An 8,182-nucleotide genomic window follows, 5' to 3' on the forward strand; every position below is an offset into this window, starting at 1 on the left:
AGAAGATGCATTTCCTCCCTCCTGAATGGTAAGGGAGAGGAGGTTAGGGCCACAAAAGAGATGTTGGAGGTAGCAACAGCGCATTTTTCTAATTTTTTTTGTGAGGTTGAGGTTGATAGCGAAAACGGAACGAGCGTGTTGCGTAATATTGACAATGAGGTACCTGCAGACTTAAAAGAGCAGTTGGAAAGGGATCTGGAATTGGATGAAGTATATAGAGCGCTTAAATCGATGAAGGATGGTAAGGTTCCGGGAATTGATGGTCTCACAAAGGAATTTTATCTAGCGTTTTGGGATGTAGTTGGCCCGGTATTGTTAGAACTATTTAGATGTATATGTCAGAAGGGACAGATGGGGAAAACCATGTGCGAGGGGGTCATTTCACTTCTTTACAAAAAGGGTGACAATAGGATGCTAGCCAATTACAGGCCCCTGACGATGCTATGTACAGATTATAAAATTTTTAGCAAGGTGCTGACCAGCCGATTGGGATCTGCCCTGCCACATGTTATTGGGTCGGACCAAACTTGTGCTGTTGAAGGTAGACAAATTTGTTGGAATACACAGTTACACAGAGATGTGCAAGCATATGCCCAGGATAGAAATCTATCTTTTATAGTCCTAAGCTTGGACCAAGAAAAAGCATTCGATAGAGTCAACCACAAGTTTTTGTTTAGAATTTTGGAGAAGTTTGGCTACGGTAAACGTTTTTTGAGTTGGCTTAACATCCTTTATACCAATGTGGGAAGCAGAGTGAACGTGAATGGCCACTTGGGAGAAGTGTTCAGACAGGCCAGGGGTGTCCGTCAGGGGTGCCCATGCTCAGCTTTGTTGTATGTAGTATTTATAGAGGTGTTGGCATGTGCAATAAGAAAGAACAAAAATATCAGGGGTGTATGCCTGCCAGGAGGCGAGTCGTTGATCATGTCACTGTACGCGGATGACACAGTATTGTATCTTGAAAATGATTTGTGTTTAAGGGAAGCCATGAGGGTTATTGAAGCCTTTTCTTATGCCTCAGGGGCTAAAATCAACAGGGGAAAGTCGCAAGTAAAGTACTTGGGAAAGTGGAGTAATAGAAGGGAGGCCCCTTGTGATCTAGCCCTTTGCACTGGCCCTATAACCATTTTAGGGATTTCTTATGGCAATGAGGATGATGCAAAAACAAACTGGGAGACACGACTAGCTAAGGTGACGACAAAACTTAATTTGTGGGGGCTAAGGAGATTGACCATCAGTGGTAAGATATTAGCCGTTAAAGCAGATATACTCCCGTCTCTATTGCATTTAGCTTTGGTTTTTCCCATGCCGGCATTAATTGGCCTGAAATTGCATAAAGCCATTTTTAAGTTTTTGTGGGGAGGTTATGAGTACTTGAAAAGGGATCAGATGTATCAGCCCATTGAGAGGGGAGGGAGAGACTTACCCAACCTAGCCCTGAAACTGAAAGTGCTATTTTATACTTGTGCTTGCAGACTATTGGTGTCGTCACCTGTGCACAAGTGCCAATTCTTGCTTAGATTTTGGCTTGCTGTTCCCCTTAAGTCTGTGATGGGTGTTTGGGACAATAGTTCCCCAAAATCTGAGCAAATACCAACATATCTTATGAAAATAATTAGATGGGCCAAAAAGCACAGAGAATGTTTAGATAAGCAGCTTGCATTTGATCACAAGAAGCTTTATGCTAAAATGATAGAGAAGCTGGACCCCAGGGACTCAATCCATATACCCCGGGAAGTGTGGAAGAGAGTCCAGAATAAGGAGTTAGATAATAGATTGAAGGATTTTAATTGGTTGGCCCTGCACAAGCGGTTTGCGGTGAGAAATACAATGTACAATCATGGGTTGACAGCCAACAAGTGGTGCCCAAGGGTGAATTGTAATGGTGTTGAGACAATTGAACATGTACTGTGGGAATGTCTGTTTGCTCAGCAAGTATGGAAGAAGCTTGGTCAAAAGTTTTTAATTTTAAAAGGTATAAGTTGGACGAAAACCCAAGAAATGGAATTTAAAATAGAGAAGGGGCAGTTGAGCAAAGTAATTCTCCTTGTGTCACTAGTAAGAGCCAAGCTATGGGAGGTTAGGTGTAGTACAGTGAACAGAGACACCAAGTGGACAGTGGCAGGTATTGCTAGGAATATAGAAGGTGCCCTCCAAAGACAGCTTCTCCTAGAGATTGAGAAGTGGGGTATAGACTCCATTAAAAGTAAATGGAAAGTAATTTACACAAATATGGAAGACTGAAAGCAAAATACAAAAACCTTTTGGTGTCTGTTTTCCAGGGCTAAAATATGCCATAAAGAAGGGTATGATAGAAATATTATTTGCATGTTGGTATAGCCTTTTGATCCTCAGAGAGAAGAGAAACAGTGGCCGGTAAAGCCCAGATGGGTTTTTTCTTTTTTTGTAGCTGTTGGCTGTGAGCTGTAGTGTTTTTTCTTTGGGCAGCTCAGGCACAATTAACATGATTTGATGTGTTTCTATGATTTATTTGAGGGTGGCCGTATGGAATATGAGTTATAGAATGTGTCGGTAAACTAAGCCGATGTACTAAAAGACTAATGTATTGTGGAATATTGTATTGTGTGACTTGTATATACTGAAGATTTGAAGGTGTCAATAAACTATTTCCAAAAAAAAAATCTGTTCTTATCAGTTTAATATCTGATACGTCCTCTATAAGGGGACAACATATTAAACGGATTTTTAGGACCAGGAGTCGAAAAAGGGGCTTGCTCCGTTCGCTCCACGCATCGACCCGGTATTGCAGTGCCGCTGGGAACGGTGCACCCTTCTCTCGCTCTGTGGAAAAGCAAAATCTCAAAACATGGAAAGCCAGTCTGCAAGTCCTACCTAATATCTAATATCGGACCGAAAGACCAAGAACAAAGTGGACGGCATTTTTGTGCGCCTGGAAACTGGTCAAAGCAGTCTGTGCTGCGTTTTCTCGGAGGTGAATTTCCGGGTCATCGGATTGGATTAAGCTCCCGAGAAGGCGGGGTGGAGTGCCAGCAAAGGTGTGGCCTGTACTTTGCTATGCAGCTAGCCAAACAGGGGGGAGCACCGTGAAGCTGTTGACCGAGACGACTAGGGTCTTTGGCCGCTCTTGCGGCGAGAGGCTGTACTTGCTCTGGTTTCTCTTCATAACGTACAAGTCTTTCGCCTTTTACTAAAGACTTCCGTGGAGAGTAACACCAAAGAGTTAAAGGTATTTTTGGCGGGCTTAGCGCTTTGGCTGAACCCTGTACAGTTGTGCAAGGAAACAGAAAACTAGGTCGGCAGATAATGCCAGAGACTCCGTGGGCGGAGGTGCTAAGCACCAGCAATTGTTATGGTAAAAGACTGCGACACCCCGACGAGGACGGGCCGGACCAGAGGGGCGGCCTTGTGCTGCCAACGGCAAGGGGTTATCGCTTCTCGGCCTTTTGGCTAAGACTGCGATCACCTCCTGCTGGTGGTAAAAATTCTTGCCTGTTGTGGCATTGACTGTTACCCACACTTGGGAGGATAATATATTTATTCCTAAAGTGAAAATTACAGTTTTGGTGGTTGTATTTCTTTCACGAACAGGAATTCATCGGTTCAGAGTCCTTGCTTGCCTGTACTCAGATTTTCACCAAGACCAAACCACCCGAGAAAAGGTAAGTGTTTTGTATTTTACCTTTTAGGAGTGATTTTACTGTTTTACTTCCCTTTTAGCCCCTTTTTTAGTTCTTTGGTAGTTTTTGTACGTGGTGGTTTAGGTTTCTTAATTGTTTTTAACTTGTGGTGTCCCCACCATGTTGGCTGGCCAGGCTGGCATGCGGAGGCACCACAGCGTGCGTTTTAAATTGAAAGAAAAAGATGGCAGGCTCCTCGGCCCTCATTTATCAACATTGCGTAGAAAAGGTTCTAAATTCTCTCTTACGAATACAATTTAGAATGTGCATAAGTACAAAAAAATCGGTATTTATCAAACGTGCGTACGCACACCTGTAAGTAACCTGCCTTGATAAATATCACACGTTCTAAACCACCATCATGCTCGTGCACAGCCACTCATTAACATAAATTTACGCCCCCAATTGACCATATATGGTGACAACCTTCCCTTTAAATGCAGCAGGAAACGTCATTGATATCTCTTCTGTGCTGAACACAGGTCAGACAAAGAACGCAGGAGGAAGAATTTACAGATGCAGACACTGAATTATTAAAATTATTAAAAATAACCGAGGTTGTGGCACCACAAAATACTTTTTGGAACACTCGATGGTAGATTGATAACCAAGCGAAAACATCCAGCCCGTCAGCAGGTGAGAGCGGCGGCATTAAACAGTTTTATCAGCAGAGCAGTGGCAGAAAAAAAAAAGAAGTTTTGACCTGAATCCAAAATAATCATAGTCAACAACAGGGACATTGCTGCAACAGGCGGAGAACAGACTGAGACCAGCCTGTCCGATGTGGACCGGACACTCCGGACACCGGATTGTGATAGATAATTTTCATTTGAATATATTTCTCTCAGCCTGCAGGTCCTCCCTGAAGGAGAAGGTGGGGCAGAGGTCCAATAAAACTAAATCTACTGAGTCGCCCCTCATCGCTTTCAGTTAAAAAGTTGGTGCGCTCTCTGAGAACGCTCCATGCGCAATGCATAATGCTCCAAATCATCCATCAAAGCAAGATGAGCCATTTTACGCACACAACTATCAATGTCTTATTGTTGCCTTTTATGATTGCCTATACCCTGAATTTCATCACCCATACTAATAATTAAAATGATGATTAATCGATTTAATTCAGTATGCTTAAATGGACTAGATAATATAGTTGAACAATATGCACTGTCGAAATTGTATATGAATGGTATAACATGCACTTTTAGTCTCAACTACTGAAGCCTATGGAATTTTATATTAATAATTATGAAAATGCCTATTCATTTGATTGTCTGTTCCTGTCGTTCTTGGTGGTCTTTCATTTTCAACTGCTTGGTGCTGTGCGTAAGCATGGTCAGAGCTGTGCTTAAATTTACGCACGTTCTCAAGCATAAGTACAAATTGATAAATCCGACTCTTTGCTTAGAAATGGTCGTACGCATGGTTTACACACATATTTGTACTTACGTACTCTTGATAAATGAGGGCCCTGGAGATGTCCAGAATGGACTTCTCCAGGAAGCTTATACAAAAGGCATTAGGTTTCACGGCAAAGGACTTGAACTGTATTTTGACCCTTCCCTTCAACAAAGGGTTCGATGTAAGTTTCGGATCCGCTATTGTGCTTCGAGAATTTTGGACACGCTTTGAAAATGTAAAAACCCAGTTTTCTGCCTTCAATGTTGAGAAACTGACTGACAATGCCTCAAAAGTGGTTATTGTCAGAATGTTCAATGAGACAGTGAATGCAGATGACATTTGTTTGTGGCTGGGAAGATATTGCACTGTTAAGGGCCAGGCTACCAAAGTGAGAGATGAGGATGGCATTTGGACTTGCGCCTGGAGGGTCCCCATCCAACAATGGCAGGACCCCCAGGGCTACCAAGGCCTGAAACATCTGCCATCAATGATAGTTCTGGGAGACAACAGAGGCTACATTCACTACCAGGGACAACCCAAGCTCTGCCACAAGTGTGGTGAGCATGGGCACCTGGCAGAAGTGTGTCAGCAGACCATTTGTAGGAAATGCAGAGAAATTAGGCATACCTTTGAGGAGTGCACCAATGGCAGAAAGTGCAATCTTTGTGGAGAAACAAACCACCTCTTCAGAGATTGCCCCAAGTCATTTGCCAACAAACTGAAGGCAGCAAAAAATGGCGGACAAGATGAGGCAGTTAGAGAGCTAATTGAAGAGGCTACGCTGGAGATTTCAAATCTCCCGCCAAATCCTGTGACTGGAGGACAGGGATCAGGTGAGGCGAGAGTGGGGGAGGGGCCTGAAACTGCCCCACAAGTGGAGAGTGGTGAGGAAGATGGGGCAATGCAGGCAGAAGGAGGAGCTAGCTCAAAAAATGAAGGAGAGAGAGAGGGGGAGGAGCCTGAAAATGCCTCACAAGTGGAGAGTGGTAAGGAAGACGGGGCAATACAGGTAGAGAATGGAGCTAGCTCAGAATATGAGAAGGAGAATGAGTATCTTCCCCTCCCCAATGCCCAACAGGCCAAGAGGCCTAGACCAGAATTGTCCTCTGAGTCTCTTGGAGTCTCAGAGAAGAGGGGAAGAGCTGGGAACTACTCAAATAGTTCATCTATGGAGGAGCCCAGAGTCTTCTACTTCAATCCCCCAAATGAGGTCTCTTTCCTAACCGTTGGCAGCACAAGGCCGCCCCTCCGGTCCGGCCCGTCCTCGTCGGGGTGTCGCAGTCTTTTACCATAACAATTGCTGGTGCTTAGCACCTCCGCCCACGGAGTCTCTGGCATTATCTGCCGACCTAGTTTTCTGTTTCCTTGCACAACTGTACAGGGCTCAGCCAAAGCGCTAAGCCCGCCAAAAATACCTTTAACTCTTTGGTGTTACTCTCCATGGAAGTCTTTAGTAAAAGACTTGTAAATTAGCCAGGGGGGTTGTATGGGTGAAGTGGAAAAAACTGAACGGAAAAGACTTGATTTTATCCAGGCTAGAGTCTCAAAGGGTCTCAGACAGAGGTGAAAATGAAACTTTGTCGTAGGACAAAATTAAAGACATTTTTGGAAAGGCCTTGACCTGGAGAGTAACATGTCAATATGAAGAAAATGGGTGGTTCCTGTACTGCAATATTGCCCTTTGAACTCTGACCCTGGGCTACTTTTGAAGGCTTATTATACAGCAACACAAGGGGCTAGAGACATGGGGTCAACTTCTCTAGAAAGCTATTGAGCTGTACTTTCATGGGAGTGGGGTTACTGATGGCAGGCGGCACTGAGTTGGGTTGAAATGCAATATTTTCTGAAATTCTCCTGCTTCCCATTAAGATGGCTGAAATCTGACAAAAGATTTGTTTTTTCCACCCTCAAATACCCCAGTAACAATGTAAATTCCATGTTTACAACGTCAAATATAGGAGAAACAACAACAAAACAACAAAACCCACAGAGCAAGGCTTTTATTGTGAAGTGCTCATAGGAAGTGCAAACTGTAGTTTGCTGTTTACTGGCAAACTGCTCATTAGAAAGATGCAATACACTTTGAACCAACAGGTTGATGTTATAAGAGGATATAATCACATAAATTACAAAAAAAGAAGAAAAACAAGCAAAACAACAACAAAACAACAAAACCCACGGAGTAGGGCTTTTATTGTGAAGTGCTCATAGGAAGTGCCAAACGTTTTTCCGGGTGGAAAGTATTAAAAATATACTTTTGTTGGTGCTATTTTGCCGCGATTTCATCAGCTGTGTTTCATGGGCAGAAAGAGGTATGTTCAATGATGAAATGGATTATGCAACATTTAGAAACGCTAACTCCCGACTGGTTCTTCTATTTAAATTATGCTTATTGTAAAGTAGATGTAATGATACAGACATTATAAAGTGCTATATTTTATGGAGTTTGTTGAGATACCACTGAAATAACTTGTTATATAGGTTATGAGCCAAATGTATTTATTTATCTAGCAGGTGACATCAAATGGTAATCAAACCATCATATCAAATGGTGCTTGGCCTCGAAATTGATCTACAACCAATTTTTTTTTCATTAACATTATCACCAAAGAGCTCAAGCAAAGAAATGCATCAAACCAGAATGCTTTATTGGGCAGAAAATGTAGCCAGACTGTGTGTTCCATGGTCGGAGAGACCATGGAACACACAGAGAGAAAGTTGCAGGCGTCTAATACTGCCGCGAGAGGCTTTACCATGGAGTCTATGGAACACCTGGTGCATCTTACACAGACGCACAAGGCTACCTTTAGCGTCATTATAGCGACGGCAAGGGATTTGACAAAGAGTCAACATAGGACGAGTTGGGAATGAGAACGGGTTGTGTAAGCAATATTGGTTAATTGCCATATCATTAAGGCTTAGTAAAACTTGCTGTCAACGACATAATAGTAAGAATAACCAAATAGAGGAAGCATGAATGAAAAGCATGAGGGATGCACCGTATTCTTTAATTTCAAGTTGAATGTTATAGAGTTAATTCAATACATCAATCTAGCGACCCCCACTCCTATCAGTATAAAGCTCTTCAGTGCCAAAGATAGTTGAACAGGGAGAAGATAGCTACT

At 42.9% G+C, this 8,182-nt stretch overlaps 2 non-coding genes across 2 annotated transcripts; both read left to right on the plus strand.

Annotated features, from left to right (window-relative positions):
- The first annotated feature begins 2,603 nt into the window (after nt 1–2,603).
- Nucleotides 2,604–2,795, plus strand: LOC139638723 (U2 spliceosomal RNA). The gene has a single exon (XR_011694795.1). It is a non-coding gene; the product is annotated as a U2 spliceosomal RNA (small nuclear RNA).
- Nucleotides 2,796–3,125: 330 nt separating this feature from the next.
- LOC139638753 (U5 spliceosomal RNA) lies at nt 3,126–3,238 on the plus strand. The gene has a single exon (XR_011694822.1). It is a non-coding gene; the product is annotated as a U5 spliceosomal RNA (small nuclear RNA).
- Nucleotides 3,239–8,182: the final 4,944 nt, after the last annotated feature.

Source organism: Centroberyx affinis, unplaced genomic scaffold (genome assembly GCF_046629955.1).
Source record: "Centroberyx affinis isolate AG114_WGS23_722 - 3 ecotype Tasmania unplaced genomic scaffold, CSIRO-AGI_Caff_v1 ptg006512l_1, whole genome shotgun sequence".
In the NCBI taxonomy this organism is placed as follows: domain Eukaryota; kingdom Metazoa; phylum Chordata; class Actinopteri; order Beryciformes; family Berycidae; genus Centroberyx; species Centroberyx affinis.